General features: G+C 44.8%; 1 pseudogene; it reads left to right on the top strand.

The window, feature by feature from the left end:
- The first annotated feature begins 2,186 nt into the window (after positions 1-2,186).
- Positions 2,187-19,171, top strand: LOC121154718 (annotated as a pseudogene).
- Positions 19,172-21,983: the final 2,812 nt, after the last annotated feature.

Below are 21,983 nucleotides of genomic sequence, written 5' to 3'. Positions count from 1 at the left end.
TCTGCGAGTGTAAACTTCATGAGAACACAAGTTAATGTTCATGAGAACAGGGGTTTGTGTTGTAAATACTTTGTAGCTCCCTCAGTGCCAAGTAGATTGCCTTGTATGCAATCAAGTGCCCAGCAAAATCTTCATGAATGAACTTTGCAGAAGACACTAATATGCAGTTTCCTTGCTTTTCCAGTTCTTCCTAGATGTGTAACTACATTACATTTCTGGACTTTTGGAGAAGCACATAAGGTCAGAAAGAGGAGTTCTCCTTGGACAGTGCCAAGAATGTAACAGAGAGATAGGACTCAGTTTAGAAGTTCTTTTTGTTTATTATTATTTTAAAAAAGGGTTTATTTATTTTCATTGAAAAGGAAGATTTACCGAGAGAAGGAAAGACACAGAAAGATCTTCCTTCCATTGGTTCTTTCCTCAAATGACCACAGTGCCTGGGGCTGAGCTGATCCAAAGCCAGGAGCCGGGAGGTTATTCAGGTCTCCTACGCGGGTACAGGGTCCCAAGGCTCTGGGAAACACTCTTCTGCTTTCCCAGGCCACAAGCAGGGAGCTGGATATAAAGTGGAACAGTAGGGACACGCTCAGGTGCCCATATGGGATCCCGGCACTTGGAGGTGCAGGATTACCCAATAGACTTTGCACTTTCAATTCTAAATTTGCACAATTTATTCTCTCCCTCTTTTTGATGCTTAAATTTTTAGTTCAAAGGCAGGTTTACAGAGAGTAAATGACAGAGAGAGGAGAGAGAGAGGGAGATCTTCCATCCATTTGTTCACTCTCCCAATGGCCAGATCAGAGTAGAGCTGAAGTCAGGAGCCAGGTGCTTGTTCCCAGTTTCCCATATGGGTGTACGGTCCTGGGTCATTCCCCACTGCCTTCCCAGGCATGATCAGTTAAGTAGCCTCCTGTGATGTTAGCACCTTCTATGGGAGTGCCAGTTGAGGTTTTTGGCTTCTCCATATCTAATCCACTTCCCTGTAGCAGTGCCTGGGAAAGCAGCAGAAGATTATGTAAGTGCATAGGCCACTGCCACCCATATGGCAAACCTGGATGGAATTCCAGGCTCCTGGTTTCTGGTTGCACCAGTCCCAGCAGTTGCCGGATTTGGAGAGTGAAGTCATGAATGCAAGATTCTGTGTCTCTTCCTCTCTTCTCTGTAATTCCACCTTTCAGATAAATGAATACATCTTCTAAAAATGCAACTTTCTCTAGTAGTGTCTCTGGATTAATTCAGGTGGAACCTCTTTGGTTATTTTTCTCCTGCTAGTTGTCTTTTGGTCAAGATGTCACCGGGTAGTTACAAAAGGGGAATAAGTCAGTTGAATAAGCTTGTGTCTCCATGATGTAAAAAGTGCTTTGGGGTTGGGCTTAGTACAGAGTGGATTATGCCTATGCTTGGGATTCCAGAATCCCGTTCGTGAGTGCCACTGTGTGACCCTGATACTCTGCTTCTGTCCAACTCTTCACTAAGGTGCCTTGGAAGCTATGGATGATGGCCAGAATGATTGGGTCCCTGCTGCCCATGGGGGACATGAGGATGACGCCTTGCTGGCTCTTGGCTTTTGCCTGGAGCACTGTCGGGTTGTTGAGTTTTGGGGAATGAGCGAGATGATGAAAGATTCTTTTTACCTTTCAAGTAAATAGATGCTTAAAAATAAAGTGTTCTAATTCAGAGTCATCTTTATAGAACAAAGATCATATTCAGCAACATGTACAGTTAGGGGGCTGCCATCTTGACTACCTTCAAAGGAAATGAAATCAGAAGCACACTTTTTGTTGTTGTTGTTCTAATGAAAGGAATGGAGAGGGGAGAAGTGCAGTTGGTAGCTCCTTTGCCTAAAAGCAAAAGCATCAGCAGCAGCATCCCTCCACACCTCTCCCTCCATCAACAGTCAGAGGACTTCACACTCCCCAGCCTGCCAGCCCCGCCCCATAAGCCATTCAGAGAGAAACTGAAGGAGGTGAAGTGGCAACACAGGCTCCACCCTGCCTTCCTCTTGTCTAATCAGGGAGGGCAGGGTGGGGATCTTCCTGTGGGCCCCTCCTCCCCAGCCAGGCGGGAACATGGGTGGTGGAGTAGCAAGGCGAAGCAATTGCCATTGAGTCTCCTGGCCGACTCCAGTGCGTGTCTCCACAGCAGCAAGGATCGCTGAGCGAAGAGTGCCCAGGTCTTTGGCCAGGATGCTGAATATCATAATCTTCAGTGGCAGCTCCCACCAGGACTTATCCCAGAAGATTGTTGACCGCCTGGGCCTGGAACTAGGCAAGGTGGTAACGAAGAAATTCAGCAATCAGGAGACCTGGTAAGGGCGAAGTTGGGTCCTGCTGGTATTTCACCTGTCCGGGGTGGCGGGGTAGGGAGATGGGGCCTCTTCTGAGCTCCAAAAGACTGGAGGGGAGAGGAAACGGACTGCTGTGTGGCTTGTTTCCGTTATTTCATCCCTCGCGGGAGGGTCCTGTTCATTCACTCGGTGCAGTGGAGTGGAGTGGAGTCAAGATGAAGCTCGAGGCAAAGATGCTGAGTAAGATGGCAAAGAGTAGAACCCCCCAGTGCCGGAATACTGGCTTCCTAAATCCATGGGAATAGACTGAGGTTTAGCGTTGGCAACGCAGACACATGGCTCTGTAGATTTCCTTGTGGAGCCAACCAGGCTTGTTGGCTTCCTTTCACTTAGGCACTTGGTCTAGATGCACCAAGAATCGAACTTACCTCATTCTGAGTCCTGCTGGTCTTTTTTCTACAGTGGCAAGAATCTGTTTGTTCCATTCCCAATCATTTCAGTCTGGCTTGTTTTTAAGGGAAACTGACATTAAGCTGTTGAGTGCCCTCAAATACTGTACTGTGGACTTCCTTACATTGCTAAGTGTTGGCTTTTCTTGTCTTTGGAATTATTTATCAGATAACTAGAGCCACACTAAAGCGAAATCTAATTGATCAGATCTGTATCCTTGGTAGCTGCTGTCTTAGGGAACTCTAGTTATGGAATCAGATCTTTGCCGTTCCTCCTTGCAGCAAGTTCTACATCTAATACAAAAGCTAAGCGTGCTTCTTAGCAGCAGTCTATTCCTGATCCATCTACTCATCCTACCATTACCTGGCGTAACTTGGACACAATTTAATGTGTTAAGATGGTTAAGGACAGATGAAGTGGAAGACCTGATTTTAGTTTGCATTGTCTTGCCAGTACGATTTTTCTCCCTTGCTTCCACGTACTACCTGCCAACCCCACCATCTCGGAGATCATTTGGTTACCTATCATTTCAAGGCTTTGAGCCATCCTCCACTGCTTTTTCAGACTGTAAGAAGGGGAGCTGGATGGGAAGCTTAACAACCAAGCCTGTTGTGTCATTTTTTAGCTTACTCTGTATCAGTATTTAAGGATCCTGCCATGAAGTCTTTATTACTATCTCATCTGGTAGACGGACCGCATCACATCATTGTTCTACCTAGAAAAGGTTATGAGCATATCTGTCAAGAACTTTTACTATTTTTTTAAAAAGCCTTTTTTAATTGGAAAGGCAGATTCACATATAGGAGACACACAGAATGATCTTCCATCCACTGGTTCAGTCCCCCAAGTGGCCACAACAGCCAGAGTTAAGCCAATCTGAAGCCAGGATCCAGGAGCTTCCTCCAAGTCTCCCACATGGATGCAGGGTCCCAAGGCTTTGGGCCATCCTCGGCTGCTTTCCCAGGCCACAAGCAGGGAGCTAGATGGGAAGTAGAGCATCCAGGACACCAAGTGGTTTTCATATAGGATGCTGGTTCTTGCAGGTAGAGGATTAACCAATTGAATCACTGCTCCGGCTTTTGCTTTTATTTTATTTATTTATTTATTATTTGAAAGCCAATTACAAGGAAGAGGTGAGACACAGAATCAATATGTTCGTTTACTGCGCAAATGGCTGTATTGACCAGGGCTGGGCCAGGCTGAAGCTAGGAGCCTGAAGCATGTTCTAGGTTTCCCATGTTGTGCAGGGGCCCAAGTCCTTGGGCAAACTTCCACTGCTGTCCCAGGTGTATCAACAGCAAGGCACTAATTCAGAAGTAGCAGCTGGGTCTCGAATCAGGGCCTATATAGGATGTTGGCACTGCAAGCTGAGGCTTAGCCTAATAGGCCATAACATCAGTCCCAAGACCTTGAAAAAAAACCATGTGCTTCCCCCATGCCTCTAGTGTGGAACCAAAAGTGAGTTATTTTTCAAAGGAAGAAAAGTCAGTTTTCTGAGCTTTCACGTAGCAAGCTTAGAGCGATGTTATGTTCTCTAAAGTGAATAAATGCCAGAGGTGACCTAATCCTGAACGTATTTGTTCATTCTTAAATGCATTCGTCCATTCATTCTGTTTTTATGAAATGTTTTTCAAAAGTGTTAAGTTATTTGAAAGGCAGAAAAAGAGAGGGATTTCCATGTCATGGTTCACTTCCCAAATGCCATGATAAGTGGAGTTAAACCAGATTGAAGCCAAGAATCAGGAATTCCATCTCAGACCTCCTGCATGGAGAGTAAAAGGCCTGAGGACTTGGCATCATCTCCTGCCTCGCAGGGGTGTGTATTAGCAGGAAGCTGAACTGGAAACAGAGTAGCTAAGAGTTACACTTGCACACTGAAAAGCACGGGGTATCCTACAACACCAACAGTGCCTGCGCCAACTCAGCTCTGGTCTTTACCTTCATGGTGTTTGCATTCTAATGATGGAGAAAGGTTATATAAATATCTATACATACATATATCTAGATCTATTTAGATCAAGCTATACATACTGATATATGTTGTCTGTCTAGGTTTATCTAGATCTAAATCTATAGATAAATCCATATCTATATGTATATATAAATAAATGACAAATTAATTGTAAATATTCTGAAAGGAATAAGCAGAATGAGAAAGCTAGATGGGGCAACTGATTTAGTTTTTTATAACAGAGCATTTCAAACAGACAGATTAGAGAAAGTTCTACTGTGACCAATCCTACCCACGTACTTTGGCAGTTATCAATTTAATAACTAATGACTTATAATTAATGGCTAACCTTGTTCCACTTATTTCCCCTTATCTCACATACATAAATACATAAAATCAAATTATTTTCAAGGAAGCATTAATCATATATATATATATATGCACATCAGTAACCACAAAACCATTTTTGTGTCTTAAAAATAAATAGTGATCCATCAACACCAGATAAATAGCCATATTTTCAAAATTTTTCCTGTCTGGTACATGTGGTGCAGTCTGATTTAAGTCATCCAAAAAATAGCCCATACACTTCAGCTGGCTGACCCATTAAGTGACTTTTAATTTTATAGATCCTATGGAAAGTCATCATTGAGGACATAGGGAAGGTGGTTTCACTGGAGCTGTGAATGGGGGTGGGGAGGTAGCAGGGAGAGCATTCCAGGCAGTAGGCAGAGTGCAGAGGCTGTGAAGTGGGAAGGGGGGACCGGGAGGGGGTGTGGTTTTCATGCAATGCTAGGGAGAAAAACTCTCTTGATGAGTTATTTCTCAAATTGACTATTAAAATGAGAGTTCTCCAGATTCCCTCCCAGGGCTACATTGCTTTACAGACAGCATTACGGCCGGCCAAGGTTCTCTGAACTAACCATAGAAGTCATTTTGTTTTTACGGATACTTTTGTTTTGAAATATTTATTTTTAACTTTTACTGGAAAGTCAGATATACAGAGAGGAGGAGAGACAGAGAGTAAGATCTTCCGTCTGATGATTCACTCCCCAAGTGACCACAACGGCCAGTGCTATGCCGATCCGAAGCCAGGATCCAGGAACTTCTTCCAGGTCTCCCACATGGATGCAGGGTCCCAAGGCTTTGGGCCATCCTCGGCTGCTTTCCCAAGCCACAAGCAGGGAGCTGGATGGGAAGTGGAGCAGCCGGGATTAGAACTGGTGCCCATATGAGATCCTGGTGCATTCAAGGCAAGGACTTTAGCTGTTAGGCCATGCCACCAGGCCCTACAGATACAGTTTTGAGCTCAGCTTTCCCTGAGGGATGAGATCATGGTTTACTCAAGTATACCCAAGGTATAATTATCCACTTTTTGTTAAAATTGCATTTTGAGGACCCGGTGTGATAGCGTAGTGGTTAAGGTTCTTGCCTTGCACGCACTGGGTTCCCATATGTGTGCCAGTTCTAATCCTGGCAGCCCCACTTCCCATCCAGTTCCCTGCTTGTGGCTTGGGAAAGCAGTCCAGGATCGCCCAATACTTTGGGACCCTGCACCCGTGTGGGAGACCTGCAGGAGATTCCTGGCTCCTGGCTTTGAATAGGCATGTACCATCAGTTGCACAGAAGATTTTCTCTTTGTTTCTCCTCCTCTCTGTATATCCACCTTTCTGATAAAAATAAATAAAACTTTAAAAAAATGGCATTTTGAGATAATTGTGGATTTTCATACAATTGTAAGAAAAAATACAGAGATCCAGTGTATCTATCATCCAGTTTCCACCGAGTTTCTAACTATAGTTTTTTCCAAAGTGTAGCTTCCTGCAAAACTACAGTGTGCTGTAGCAATCAGCATGGTGACATAGGTGCAGTGAAGCTAAAAGGCCCTTCACTACAGTGTCTTTCCTGTTATTCTGTTGTAACCCCATGTCCACATTTTCTTCTCCTATGCCTCTATTTTTCTGTCCTATTCCTTTTGTCTGGTTTTTGGATGGTTCTATGTTTTCTACAAAAGACTACATAGAATTGATGAAGATTTTAAAAAGAAAAAGATGTAGGAGAAGAGAGGGTGGATGTGTGCCAGAGGCCAGCTGAAGCCGAGTTTGGAGCTCGAGAAGGGTGTGTGGAGTCGGCGTAAAGAGAGAAAATGGACCACTCTAATGTCATGGTCATAATGGACCATGCAAGAAAGCTGTGTCCTGTATTTATACAGAAGCAGTCACAAACTCTCGCACAGATTTTCACAGACTTTTTATGGGGTGGCTGAGCTGCCGGGGTCTGGGGTGCAGAGTCCGGGCCTGGGGTGCACCCACACGCCCGGGGTCTGGGGTCAGAGCTGCCGGGGTCTGGGGTGCACCCACACACCCGGGGCCTGGGGTGCAGAGCCCGGGGCCTGGGGTGCACCCACACACCCGGGGTCTGGGGTCAGAGCCTGGGGCCTGGGGTGTACCAAGTGGGTGTTTAAAAAGATAAATCTGCCGGTTGCTTCACCTTAAAGCAGGATGTTATCCTTCCTGACCTTGTGGTCAGGAAGTTCTCAATAGACAGCAAATATTATTCAGTAACATTCGTACTACAATCCTCATTCTACAACTTAATCTTAAATCAGTTAAAAGGGGAAATTCAACACAGAAGGTAAAACCTAAAGATCAAGAAAAAACCCTAAACCTAGATTACCACTACACCCATGGGCTAAACAACCCTAGATTAATCTAAAAGTGTGTTTTACCTCAAACTCCTCCAGCCATATGGTCACTGGGGACAGTCAAAACATCATGAATTATTAGACGTTATTAGCAACAACAAACAAAGATCACATTGTTTGTAAAAACCAGCTCTCAGGGGCAAACGACAATGCCTCAACAGATTGCAGAATTCTCAGCAGTGTGGTCAGGTGTTCATGCAAAGCGGGGTGAAACTGCCTTGAGGTGGTTGGAGAGACATCCATCAGGCCTTGCCTTGTATCAGGAAGCTCCTCGAGGCCTTGCCAGCAGGGGAGCAGTTCTCTACACACCTTTGTGTCATCCACACCCACTGCATGGACCCCAGCAGATGTGGACACAACATTGGAGTGCCTGGGTTTGGTGCTGAGCCCCAGCTTCCAATTCTAGCTTCCTACTGATGCAGAGCCTCAGACAGTGGTTGAAATGGTTAATTCCCTAGCATCAGCATCCCAGGAGGACTGGATGGGGTTCCAAGGTCCTGGCTTTGGTGTGGCCCAGCCATGGATGTTGTGCGGATTTTGCGAGTGAACCAACCAATGGGAAATCTCTTTGTCTCTATGTCTTACTTATATGAATACATACATATGTACATATGTGCATGCATAAAGCATATTTTATGACATGTATATATGCATAGATATTTTCCTAGTTATTTTTATTGAAAAGGCAGATCAGATTAATGGAGAGAGGTAGGAAGAAAGATCTTTAACCCACTGGTTCACTCCTCAAACGGCCACAACAGTCCAAGCTGAACTGAGCCAATCAGAAGCCAGGAGCCAACATCCTAGAGATGGTGCTGTTACAAACAGAAAACATCATCATAGAAGAGTGGTGATTCATGCCTTATGATATCCGCTTTAGTTAGGTATGGATTGTGTAACTGTCACAGGTAGTGTGTCACATTTACATTCACATTGGGCATATCTGTTTGATGATGTGCACCCATTAGTGATATTGCAGTGCACTATTTGTACGCACCTCACACTAACAGTACCAAATCATCTTCACATCACGTTATGTGTAGACAGTAATGTGTTGTCTAAGGCACTGACGTGGAAGTCAAACATGAACAGGCTTCCAGTATAGGAGCTCCTTCCACAGGATTTTCTGAAGTCTGCGGGGATCAGATGCTGTAAATCACTTACTGCTTGTGCGTGAGGAAACCATGCTGCAGAGACTTTACCGTGTGCTTCAGATCTTGTCCCAATGTTGTCCTTTGTCCATTGCAGCGTGGAGATAGGCGAAAGTGTCTGTGGAGAGGATGTTTACATTGTGCAGAGTGGTTGCGGTCAAGTCAACAACAATCTGATGGAGCTTCTGATCATGATCCACACCTGCAAGATTGCCTCGGCCAGGCGGTTGACTGCAGTCATCCCCTGCTTCCCTTACGCGCTGCAGGATAAGAAGGATAAGGTAGTCAAGGAATCTTTTAGGATTTATCTGTTTATTTGAAAGGCAGTGAGAGAGAGAGAGGAAAGAGATCTTCCATTTACTGGTTCACTTGCCACATGTCCAAGCAGCCAGAGGGTGAGCTAGGACAAAGCCAAGAGCCAGGAACTCCACCTGGGTCTCCCATTGAGTGACAGGGCACATGTTCTGCTACTTTCTCAGAGGCTTTAGCAGGGAGCTGAACTGGAAGTGGAACAGCCAAAACTCAAACTGTTGCTCATATGGGATACTGGTATCCCAGATGGCTGCTTAACTCACTGCCATAACACCAGCAACAGAATCTTATCTTTTTATGTTTTGTTTTGGTTAATTTTGATTGGAAAGGCAGATTTGCAGAGAGCAAAAGGGACAGATCTGTCGTGTGCTGGTTCACTCCCCAAGTGGCTACAACAGCCAGGGCTGAGCCAATCTGAAGACAGGAGCCGGGAGTTTCTTCCAGGTCCCCATGTGGGTGCAGGGTCCAATGATTTTGGGGGATATTCTACTGCTTTCTCAGGCCACAAGCAGGGAACTTTATAGGAGCTGAAGCAGCCAGGATATGAACTGGTGTAAACATGGGATTACAATGCAAGCAAGGCCAAGGTTTAGCCACTAGGCTATTGCAGAGCCCTTCCTTTCCCACCCCCACCCCCCTTTTAAGCAAGGAATGCAGAAACAATTGCTGAACTTCCCCCACCTCCCTAAAAATCCTTATCTATCAGATACTATCTGCAGGGTACTTTAAAACAATGCTGTCTTAGATATGATCTTATCGTCAAAGTAGTAGACATTGTAGGTTTATATTCAAGCCACACTGTAGTGATTTGTTATTCAAGTCACACATACATAATTTTAAATTATTTCCCTGACATTTTGAGCGGGTGGTAGGATTTATTTGGAAGACAGAGAAAAAGATCTTCCAGTTGCTGGTTCACTGATCAAATGCCCACCAAAAAACAGGGTTGAACCAGCTGAAGCCAGGAGCCAGGAACTCCATCCTGATCCTGTCTGTAGCTTAAGGTGGCAACAATTTTGGTCATTTGGGGCTGTTTAGCCACATATATTCTATCTGCTGCCTTTTCCTCAAATATCGACAGAATCCAGGCCAGACCTGGTCAAAGCCGAGAGCTCAGAACTCCATCTGGGTCTCCCAGTTGAGGCTGCCTCCTTGGATGTGCATTGATAGGAATGGGGTAGAAATCTGCCTGGCTGGGCCTTAAGCCTAGGTGCTGTGATGTGGGATGCAGATTTGCAAGTTGCAACTTAAGCTGCTGTGCCCAATGCCTCCCCCTGAAATGAATGTTCAGGCTCTGGCATGTTAGAAATAGTGTACAGATTTGAGAATCTGGGTTCAATGAGATTTTGTTTAAAAAAGAATATAGTTATTTTAAAGGTGCAGTGACAGTGGAATTCAGAGAGACAAAGAGGTCTTTCATGTGCTTGTTCACTCCCCAATAGCTGCGTTAGTCAGGGCCAAGCTGAAGCCAGGAGCTGGCAACTCCATCCAAGTTTCCAACATGGATAGCAAGGCCCACGTACTTGAGCCATCTTCCACTACTTTCCCAATCACATTAGCAGGGAGATGGATCAGAGGCTGAATAGCCAGGATTGAAACTGGAGTTCTGATATTGGATGCCAGTGTTGCAAGTGATGACTTAACCAAGCCTTCTGTGCCATGATGCCAGCTCTCCTGGAGATTTTAAGAAAAGTATTAAACAAAACAAAACAGCAAAACATTTGAAGTCTGCCTACTTGGAATAAGCTTTGGAAGCACTTGAGTAGACTGAAAATGCGTTAACTAGTTTTATTTATTGAAGTGTGGATTCTGCATCAAGACGGTAATGTTCATTTCATTTTGTTCAAGATATTTTTATTAGAAAAATGTATATATTCATTTGAAAGGCAGAGTTCGAGAGAGAAAGAGAAAGACATAGTTTTCCATCTGCTGGCTCTCATTTCCCAAGTGGCTGCTGTAGCTGGGCTGGACCAATCTGAAGCCAGGAGCCAGGCACTTCTTCCAGGCCTCCCAAACTGAGTGCAGGGACCTAAATACGTGGGCCACATTTCACTGCTTTTCCAAGCACGTTAATGGGGAGCTGGGTTAGAAACGGAACAGCCAAGATTTAGAGCAGTGCCCATATAGAGTGCTGGCATTACAGGCGTAGATTTAACTCAAGATGCAGCAACAGTGCTACTTTTAGATTGTGATCTATTTGAAGCCAGTGGTCATATCTGCTCTTCATAGTAATAAGTGCATAGTAAGTGTTTCTTAAGCAAATGAATTCATTTTAGGATTTCCGGTTTTCTTCCATTTCCTTCCCTCTCTAGAGCCGGGCTCCCATCACAGCCAAGCTTGTTGCAAACATGCTGTCCATGGCAGGTGCTGATCACATCATCACCATGGATCTACATGCTTCTCAAATTCAGGTATCAGTGGAAGTTAAGTACTGGGGGTTGCAGTAGTTGGGGGAGAGGACTGACAGTTCTGAAGCCTACAGAGAAGGCAACAACTGCCCAAGTGCAGCCCAAGAAACTAGATACTCAATGACATTTTAAATGTGTTCTCCTTAAGCACATTTTGTGATCGTAGGTATTTGGGGTGATGAGAGGGAACTAGTCTGGCACTACGGGCTAAGCGTGAGCTTGGGTTCAGATCTAGCTGTAATATTGGCACTTACACTAAAGGCTTGGACAGGTATGTCTCTGAACATTTGTTTCATTATTGTGAATGTGAAGTGACATTAAATTCATAGTATAATATCTGGTACTTTAATGGTGAGTTCTCAGGCCTGGGAAGCTGTTCTTATTCCTTTTAAATATCCAACATCTTAAGTTGAGAGCCACAAACTTGTAGTAAGAGAAATGAAACACAACCTTTATTTTGTACACTTAAAAGAGATTTTTGTCATCATTGTCAGATTTGTGGCAATCCGGTGATTATATAGAACAGGAGACTGTACACATATCATAGAATAAGAACACATTTTAAAAACTTAAGGCAGAGTTAGAGAGAAGACAGAGATGTTCAGTCCACTGGGTTCACTCCCCAGATGGCTGAAATGGCCAGAGCTGAGCCCATCTGAAGCTAGGAACCAGTAGCTTTTTCTGAGACTCCCACCTGGGTGTAGGGGGTCCAAGAGATTGAGCCATCTCCTGCTGCCTTCCCAGACCATAGGCAGGGAGCTGAGTGGGAAGGAAAGCAGCCTGGACATAACCTGGCACCCACCTGGGATGCTGGTGCTGCAGCTGGAAGCTTAGGATACTATACCACTGCACCAGCCCACATATTACCCAGAATTATAACAGACATTCTTTTAGCTGTTCTTTGTGATCATTGCTTATGAATCACTTCCACTAAGTTTATATATATCATTGACACCTCTGGCTTGACGGTTAAGCAACATTCAGAGTCATGGAGCACTGTTTATTAACCTACGAGTCTGCAGGTTAGTTGGATGATCATGACAGACACTAGCTGAATTCGGTTGGTCTCCACCAGGGTGTGCTCATGCTCCTATGATGAGTCATGGGTTAGTGTCACTGATCTTGACTGGAGTCTCAGCTGAGATTTCAAAGTGTTGTTTTTATCTTCTTTATCCTGGGCATGCTTTCCTGCTTGAGTTTCACAATGTGATCTTCTTGGGGGCATGTTGCTCCCGTGTTACGATGCACAAACAGAATAGGAAGCAACATGAAGCAGGACTGATGGAGCTTCCTCCTGCAGGGCTTCTTTGATTTCCCAGTGGACAATTTGTATGCCGAGCCAGCTGTCCTGAAGTGGATCCAGGAGAACATCTCCGACTGGAGGAACTGCACAATTGTCTCCCCGGACGCCGGTGGAGCTAAGAGGTAGGGAGGGTGTGAGCATGTTTCCCAATGTGTTGGACAAGAAGTCTTTTAGACAGTTGGGTGTGATGGTCAGCTTCCCATAGTCATGGCAAACAACCCAAATCAGTCAGCTTAGAAACAGGTGGCTTAGCTACCATTTTGAAGTTCAAACTCTGAATGATACAGTATAGATTTTGGCTTTGATGAAGAGTCTATGACTAACTGCATGGTGGGAACATGCGCACTGGCAGGCAGGCTTACCTGGTGAGCCAGGAAGTGGGGAGGGATGGAGCGAAACTCCACACTTCAAACAACCCTCTTGTGAAAACTACTTCCCAGGACAGGTCTCCAGGGACCTACAGATCACCCCCGAGGCTCCATGTCCTAAATGTTCCATCTTCTCTTAGTAGAGCCACTCTGAGGATCAAGCCTTTTGGGGTAACATTCTAGTTGTAAGCCATTGTGGTTATTGTCAGAAAGTGATGTTTTGTTTTCCTCTGACTGGCAGTTTTTCAGTACTTCAGAATGGGTATATTAGGAGCTGGACATGGAGTGGATGTCACTTCACTTACTCCTCCTGCATTGTCTTTAGTCACTTCTTGGAAGACAAGGCCAAAAAGGGGCCCTAAGGGAACATGGTGTTGTGAGCTTAACCGTCAGTAGGATTAGTAACTTCACTAGCAATGGTTCTCAACCCACTAGGAAGAATAGAAAATTCGGGGTTCTAATGAATGGCACCTGCTATTACATCACATTAGTTTGATAGACCTCTTACCATGGCAATGGTTGCATGTTTAATCTTTGTTAAGCAAGAAGCAAAATCCTAAAGTATTGGATCTTTATTAAAAGCCAAGAATTTATACAAACTCTTTACCAAGTATTTCCACTTACACTGTAACTGCCACGGTGCAGATCCCAAGCCCCATGACTGTGTTAGGAGATTGCCAATAGTAATGACACTTGTTCTTCTGTTTGGGAAACTAGAATGAAGAACTGGAAAACACAGGTTAGGAAAAGCTAATTCACAACCTAGAAAAGTTGTGACTTAAACGACTTCTTGATTTCAGTATCTCGGCTGGACTGAGAAGCTGTGAGCACGTCCTCTTTGCAGCCAGCTGTTTGGCCTGGTGAGCAGTACCAGAAACAGCTTGAAAAACAGGTTCCCTTGACAACAGGAAGTTGTGAAGCTTGCCTTCACTTGATCTGACCATTATGTATATATTGTCATGTTCTCAATCAGCAGGATTGTCTTGACAAAACTGGATCCAGGAAAACTGCCTTCAATAGATGATTGCCACCTAATGATTTTTTTTTTTTCATTCTACTTATCTTGCAGTGGTGGCGTGTTTGCCAAATGAGTCACTGTCATTTCTGACTTGGCAAGGTTTGGTGGAATAGCTGTGATTTATGGGATAGTAATTCTCCACTCTTCCTATGGTGGATTTCTCCACCTTGCTGCATTACCACAGTTCAAATTCAGTTGAAGTTCTTTCATTGGAAGTTTTTACCAAGCAGAAATTCAGTGTCTTATTATCCTAGTTAGTTCAAAGTTTTCTTGGTGAGACCATCTCTAGTCTGAAGGTAAAGCCGGCAAAGGATCATCCCAATCAATTAAAAGCCCCAACATAACATCAATAACAATATACAACATCATGGCATTGATTGACATGGTATTGATTAACCAATATATTAATAGGAAAATGCAGGTGCTTAACTACATCCTGTGATTTCTTCATAGACATTTTAATTTTGGTTTATATTCAACCAGGTTCTATACACCTCAAAATGGCTATAGATTACTAGTCAGCTGTCTTGTGTCTATTTTCATTTTAGTATTTAGTATTTAGTGTTGAAGGAGGGGTTGGGGGAATCCCAGTGCCTATAACACTGTGCCACATAATGCAATACAATTAACAAAAAAAGAAAGAAAGAAATTCTCCACTCACGGAATTAGGGGCTACTTTCCTAGTTCTTTTTCTGCTTTGTTGATCTCTGAGTTTTCTGACCATTTAGATGATTTGAGACTTTTTTTTTTCTGAGACCATAATCTTCCTTGGATGAATAACCCTTGCAAACAGATTGGTAACTATGTGAGGTGCCTAAGCAGAGAGTAAGTCAGAGTAGCATCTGTGGTTCACTTTGGTCAAGTTACAAACATCAGAACTTATTAGGGTCACATATTGTCCCTATTCAGAATAAAACCTGGACTGTGTGGCCACAAGGGAACTAAGACGTAATGCCATGGTTGGATCGCTGCTATATTTCAAAACCAGACTCAGGTGGCTTCTTCAGCCACAGTTCAGCCTAGAGGTTGCATATTCACCAGGGCAGCCCACTGTCATTTATTCTGCAAGCATTTATGCTTCAGTGTTAGGTGGCACATGGTCACCACTTCCCAGCCACATTTGTCTTGAATAAGAAGAGTAGAAAGTTGTATTTTGACTTGGAGATACTTCGGTCTAGTTAATTGTTACAAATGTTTCTAAGAATTATGGAAGGACCTCCCTTGTGGCATCCAAATCCACTAGCTGTTGGTGGGGATTTTGCCACCAACATTAGGGGATGCCATGGCCATGGGAATTAAAACATACTGACCATTATTTCCCTATTGCTACACTTCTCACCATAGCCCTGGTCCCGAGTTGGCCCTCATGGGACTTCCTGCAATTCCATTAGCAACTGTCCTTCATTTATGGGGTAGAGTGTGACAAGGTATTATGCAGCAGGTACTGAACAACTCAGAATAATTAACATTTCTGCCTCCTTATCATTGCTTCACTGGGAGGCCTCCAGCTCCTCTCTGTCAGAGCCTGCAGAACATATTCAATAGGGTTTTGTGAGCTGTGGTTGCCTGAGTGTGCTCTGGAGCACTAGAACACCTCCCTTGCACCTGCCCTGACATACATTGAAACTGGACTTCCCTTGTTTTACAGAGTGACCTCCATTGCAGACCGGTTGAATGTCGATTTTGCCTTGATTCACAAAGAGCGAAAGAAGGCCAACGAGGTAGATCGCATGGTGCTCGTGGGAGACGTGAAGGATCGGGTGGCCATCCTGGTAGATGAAATGGCTGACACGTGTGGCACCATCTGTCATGCAGCTGACAAATGAGTGCATAGTGATGGGACTGATGGCTAGAAGTGAAAGATGCTGCCTGGACACCGTCAGCTGGCCAGTTCTTTCTGAAGGAATCACTCTTTGCTTAACTTGTGAAATAAATATTGAGCTCTCTTTCTTCTGTTGAAATATTACTTACCTAGATTATATAACAAAATTTACCATTTTGACTGTTTTTTTAGTTTTATTTGAAAGACAAAGCAAGAGACTTTGCTCAAGAATCATTGCCGTGACTGATTTAAAAAAAAATTTTTTTTTGAAAGATGGATTTACAGAGAGAAGGAGATACAGAAAGATTTTCCATGTGCTGGTTCACTCCCCAAATGTTTACAATGGCCAGAGTTGAGCCAATCCAAAGCTAGGAGCCTGGAATTTCTTCCAGGTCTCCCACATGTGTGCAGGGACCTAAGGACTTGAGCCAGTCTGTGTTGCTTTCCCAGGCCACAAAGTAAGGAGTGGGATTATAAGTGTTGCAGCCAGGACATGAACTGGTACCCCATTTGGGGTGCTGGCACCATAAGTGGAGGCTTAGCCTACAGTGTCACAGCATCAGTCCCAACCTTGTTTGCTTTTGATAGCTTATTTTAACAAGTTATCATAAAACTCCACAGCTCTGAACAGAAATAAATGCAGTACTTAAAGAGTTCATGAAAATGGAAGATAAGTATTTTGATGCAAAAAAAAAATTAAAAGCACTATACATATTTTCTGTACATTAAAGTTCATTATATTTGACCTTATTTATTTTCAAGTTGTTTTTCATGATAGAATTCCTTAGCTTTAGGGATTTCTCCTTCCACCTCCCCTACCCTCTTATTCTCTACTGTTTTCCCTTATATTGTAACAATAGTTATTGTAGTTTTAAAGATTTATTTATTTTCTTTGGAAAGGTAGATTTACAGAGAACAGAGATGGAGAGATCTTCCATCTGCTGGTTCACTCCCCAAATGGCCTCAATGGTTGGAGCAGAGCTGACCTGAAGCCAGGAACCAAGAGCTTCTTCCAGGTCTCCCACAGGTGCAGCACGTGGGTGAACCCAAGCACTTGGGCTGTCCTGCACTGCTTTCCCAGGCCATAGAAGAGAGCTGGATGGGAAATGAAGTGTGTTGTTCCACAGGAGCCATCCTGCACCTCCATCCAGGTCTCCCATAAGAATGACAGGAACCCTGGGGCCAGCATGGTGGCACAGCACGCTAATTCTCAATCTGTGGGGCTGGCATCCTATATGGACAGCTGTTTTGTGTCCTGGCTGCTTCGTTTCCAATCCAGCTCCCTGCTAACAAATGTGAAAAGAAATTTAGGTTGCTTGAATGGTCTCTGGCTTGGAAAAGTTTCCTCTTTCCATATCATCAGAGCATATCTTCTGAAGCTGTGGCTTCCAAAGCTGTGGCTTTACTGCATCATGGTAAATTCTGTGGCCATATAACAAAAACACTGGACAGTACTCCCCCCACGTATGCGTACAAGAAGTGCTCCTATGTGGACACAGCAACATAGCACGCAGTATCTATAAACCAAGAGATGAGGCCTCAGAGTGGAACGTACTTTGCACCCTGTCTTTAGCATTCCAACTTCCAGAACTGTGAGAAATGCATCGTGATTAAAGTCACCTGGGCAGTGATCATTTCTGATGGCAGCCCACCCAGACTTACACATCCTTCCTCCCTTGCTCACATTCTCCTCTGACAAGATTAATCCGAATCAACTCTCTTCTAGACTTCTCTCGGCTGGAGCCACCAGAGTTTATGCCATCTTAACACACAGAATCTTTTTGGGACCAGCCATTGCTCGCATCAATAATGCGTGCTTTGAAGCGGTGGTCGTCACCAACACCATACCTCAGGAGGACAAGATGAAGCAGTGCTCCAAGATCCAGGTAAGTAGGAGAGTGGCAGAGCAGGCCTTCATGGAGCAGGGAAAAGGTGCTTGTATTCCATGCATTCAGTGTCTGCACTCTCAAGATTGCCATCTTTGGTTTTGGGGGAACACGTTAGTCTGCCATCTGGACCTGTGATCTAAAAATTATTTAAAAAAAAAAAAACCTGTTTTAAAATGACAATTACTAAACCTCATTATCTCCTAGGCTGGCAGCTTCTCTATTGAACAGGCTCTGCAAGTGAGCCTCACACTCACTTCTCGTCTGTCCTAGGCATAATGGGAACCTTTAGATGAACCAGTTGTATACCACTTATGAGTTTAGTGTTTTTCAAAGTATTCCTAGATTTACAGTTCTTGTTCAAGAGTAGATTCTTTTGCTTCATCGAAGACATTTAACATCCTGGACCCAATATTTTTAAATGTAAATGCTTCCCTAAGCAGGTATTAGGTATTACAGTCTGATTGTCTTTGCAGTAAAACAATATGGCCTTCCACGTGTACAGTACACCATTAGCTTTCCTAAGCTATAGTTCTATATAGTTGAAGGACTGTTGTCATTCAGAAGGAGTTTGGTTGAAGATTTATTTACATATTTCCACCTGTTGCTATAGTCTTTGTGTCTGGGCCAGGCTGAAGCAGGAGGTTAATCTGAGTTTCCCACACAGATACAGGGGCCCAAGCATTTGGGTCATCTTGCTGCTTTCCTGGACACACCAGCAGGAAACTAGATCAGAAGTGGAGCAGCTAAGACTCAAGTGGATGGGATGCCAGCATTGAAGGTGGTGACTTACCTCTCCATGCCCCAATGCTGGCCCCTCAGGATTTTTTTTTTCAACTTAAAACAATATTTCCACTCATTTTTAAAATAATTATTCTATTTTGAAAGAACCTTGATGGAATTTATCTCTACAGAGAGAGACCATCCATCCACTGATTTACTCTCCAAATGGCTTCAGTTGTGGGAGCTGGGCTGGGCTGATCCACGTCTCCCATGTGCAGGAGCACAAGCACTTGGGCCATCCTCCACTGCTTTCCCAGACCATAAGCAGGGAGCTGGATTGGACTTGGAGAAGCCTGGACTCTGTCTGGTTCCTCTGAGGGATGCCGACTCCACAGGTGGCTGCTTTACTTGCTATACCACAGTGCCAGGCCCCCTTTCCATAATTAAGGATTTCAAAATGCCAGCCTACTGTCTTGTTGATGATCCTGAGTCAGGTTTTTCTCCATTAGCATGTGCACTCTGTTCCTAAGTGGTTACGTTGATGACGTTAGGAAGAGTAGGAGGCACATGTAGGGCAACTACATGGTGGGGCAGTTCTAGGAAGCAGAGCTCTTGCAGGGCTCAGTGGTGTCTCTAAGTTGGCCAGCCACCCTTACACAGACGGTACTGACCTGCAACCTTTCTTCCCTTTCTAGGTGATCGACATCTCCATGATCCTTGCAGAAGCTATCAGGAGAACTCACCATGGGGAATCTGTTTCCTACCTGTTCAGCCATGTCCCTTTGTAACAGTACAACTTCTGAGGCTCTTTCAAAATAAAAGCAACCCTACCCCTTGTTTTTCCCTTGGTATTTCAAGACATGTTTCAGATGAAGACCCAGCTTGCTCCAGTGTAGTTTTTTTCCATCCTATATCAGGAATATTGGAGCTTATCCTTAACATGAGGGAAAGATAGATTGAAAGATGACCTGCTGGGATTTCCCAGCCTTTGTCTCATTCTGCCTCCCTCAATGGAATTTGTCTTGAGCCTTGCAGCTTTAAGTTCAGCTCAGCTGCTGCAAGATTTAAGACTTGGGATGTTCAGATATGACTAGGGGATGCTCAGACTACTTTGCATGTGAAGGTTTCAGGGGTGTGTGTGTGTGTGTTCACACTAGCTAGCAACAAAGCCAACCCCTGTGACAAGCTCTTCAAGCTCTGTGCTAAATGATGAGTCTCAGGCAACCCCAATCCCAGGCAGGGTAGCTGAGCGGTCTCTAGGGAAGGAGTGGGCAGTTGAAATTGAGCAGCTGTTCAGTAGGATCTGAAGCGAGGTGGGATGGTACAGTGCTACAGGTGCAACTTGGGAGGAAGAAGCCTGACCCGTCACCATCTCACTTGACTGTGTAGGTTCAATTCTCCTTTGTATGTGTTCATTTGGACTTGACCTTCAGCCACCTTTTCCTTTTCCCTGGCCCAACACACTCTGGGCCCAAGTGGTGGTTTTACCATGTCTGCTGGAAATAAAACTTGCCTCCTGCTTTATGATTATTAACATTCCCCTGCCATAGCTTAATCTTCCTTAGCCTACTGCCACTGTGGTTGTAGGCTGCAGGTGATACTGTAGTGGCTTTGGATTGATTTAAGTATTTAATTTTTCAACTTCCTTCTTTGGATCTATTTGGCCTTCCAAATGCCCTGAGATATCTGTTCCAAGGAGATGATTTTCAATCCACTTCATCCAGAAACATTTTTAAGCTTTTATGCTGGGCCTGCTCCTGTGCTAGGAACTTGCAATCAGAGGTGAAACATAGAACTATCTTGGCTCACTACAGCACCTGTGTTTACAAATATAACAATGGCAGGGTCCATTCGCAGTGAGGACACCTGGGAAGTGGCTTGCCAACTCTAATAGGAGACAGGGAAGGCTTCACAGAGGAGGTGATACATGCACATGCTTAACCTTGAAGGAGAAGTGAAAGTTTGCTCTGCAGTGATGAGGTGGAGGGGGCATATTTAAGTAAAGGACACTGGCATTCACAAAAGTGTGATGCCCTGAAGCAGAATAGCATGATGAAAGAATTGTGAGGATATTTCATGGCTGGAATATAGCATGTGAGGTAAAGGAGCATCAAGAAATGAAGTGGAGAAACAGGAAGCAGATGGTAAAAAGCTTGGTATCCTTTTTGTAAATATTTATTTTCATTGTGAAGTCAGATATACAGAGGGGAGGAGAGAAAGAGGAACATCTTCCATCTCGTGATTCACTCCCCAAGTGACTGTAACAGCCAGAGCTGAGCAATCAGAAGCCATGAGCCTGGAGGCTCCCCTGGAACCCACCATGGGTGCAGCGTCCCAAGGCTTTGGGTCGTCCTCAAGTGTTTTCCCAGGCCAAAAGCAGGGGGCTGGATGGGAAACAGGGCTGCCTGGATTACAACCAGTACCCATATGGCATCTTGGCACATTCAAGGTGAGGACTTTAGCCTCTAGGCCACCATGCTGGGCCTGCTTGGTAGCCTTTATGATTATAACTGGCAAGTGGTCCTCAAAGTATGATCCCTGGATCATCATCATCATCAGGTGGAAAGTTGTAGAGATGTAAATCCTTGGGCCCCATCACAGCCCTACAGAATCGGAAGCCATGGAGCTAAAGCCCAGTGTTTGTGTTTTAATAAGTTCTCCAGAGGATTTCGATGTGTGAAAACCAATGTTTAAGGAAAATGATGCTTAAACTTTCTGCACATTAGAATTATCTGGGAAGCTTTGGAAAAAGAATTCTCTGCCCCAATCAAGACTGATTAAGTAAAAATCTATGTGTATAAAGTCCAAATATTGGAACTTTGTAGAATTTCGTAAGTGATTCTGATGTGCAACGAAGGTGACAAAATTCTGCTGCAGATTGGAGGCCAAAAACAACAAAAACTACGAAAAAATCCCAAATGAGGAGAAAGAATAAGGTTCTGTCCTCTTGGGCTCCACAAAACACAGCACAGTAATTGGATGACCCAGCTACGGTGTTGCGGCCAGCTCACTTGCAGGGCAGGCAATCCCTGGCATCCCAAGTTGCCCCCCTGTCAACTTCCATCCCTTGCCTGAGGGTTGCCCGGATCCATCACAGCATCCCGATGCAGGAGCAGCCGCCTGGCAGGTAGGGTGGCCCACAGCTGCCCCTGCTCCTGCTCCAAGCCTCCAGCCAGTCAAGAGCCAGCAAATGCCCAGCGCCTGGCATCCTGCTCTCCTGGCTTCCACAGGAACTAGGCGCAAGTGCAACCGAGAGCAAGTGTCTGCTGGGGAGGAGAGACTGGGGCGCCACCAGGACGACCCAGGAGCCAAGGAAAGCACATCGGAGCCAAGGAAAGCACACTGGGTGCAGTCCTTAGTTGGGGGAACACAGGGGCAGCATCCAGGCTCCTGGTCTAGACTTTCTGCTTGGGCCTCTGAGGTACACCAGGGTTGCTCTGGAGGCACTTTGGAGCACTGCATGCTGCCGCGACAGACGGTCAGGATAGATAGTTGGGGATGCACGATGGTAGCACGCCTGGATTCAGGTGAGGCCAAAGGGAAGAACCCCGTTTTCCCACAGCTGCAGTCCCCTGCGTGGCCCAGGGATCCGCAGAGTCC

The sequence above is a fragment of the Ochotona curzoniae genome, unplaced genomic scaffold, assembly GCF_017591425.1.
Source record: "Ochotona curzoniae isolate NIBS_2020 unplaced genomic scaffold, NIBS_Ocur_1.0 contig_280, whole genome shotgun sequence".
In the NCBI taxonomy this organism is placed as follows: domain Eukaryota; kingdom Metazoa; phylum Chordata; class Mammalia; order Lagomorpha; family Ochotonidae; genus Ochotona; species Ochotona curzoniae.
The sequence above is the reverse complement of the archived record's forward strand: the minus strand, read 5'-3'. Positions and strand labels throughout refer to the sequence as shown.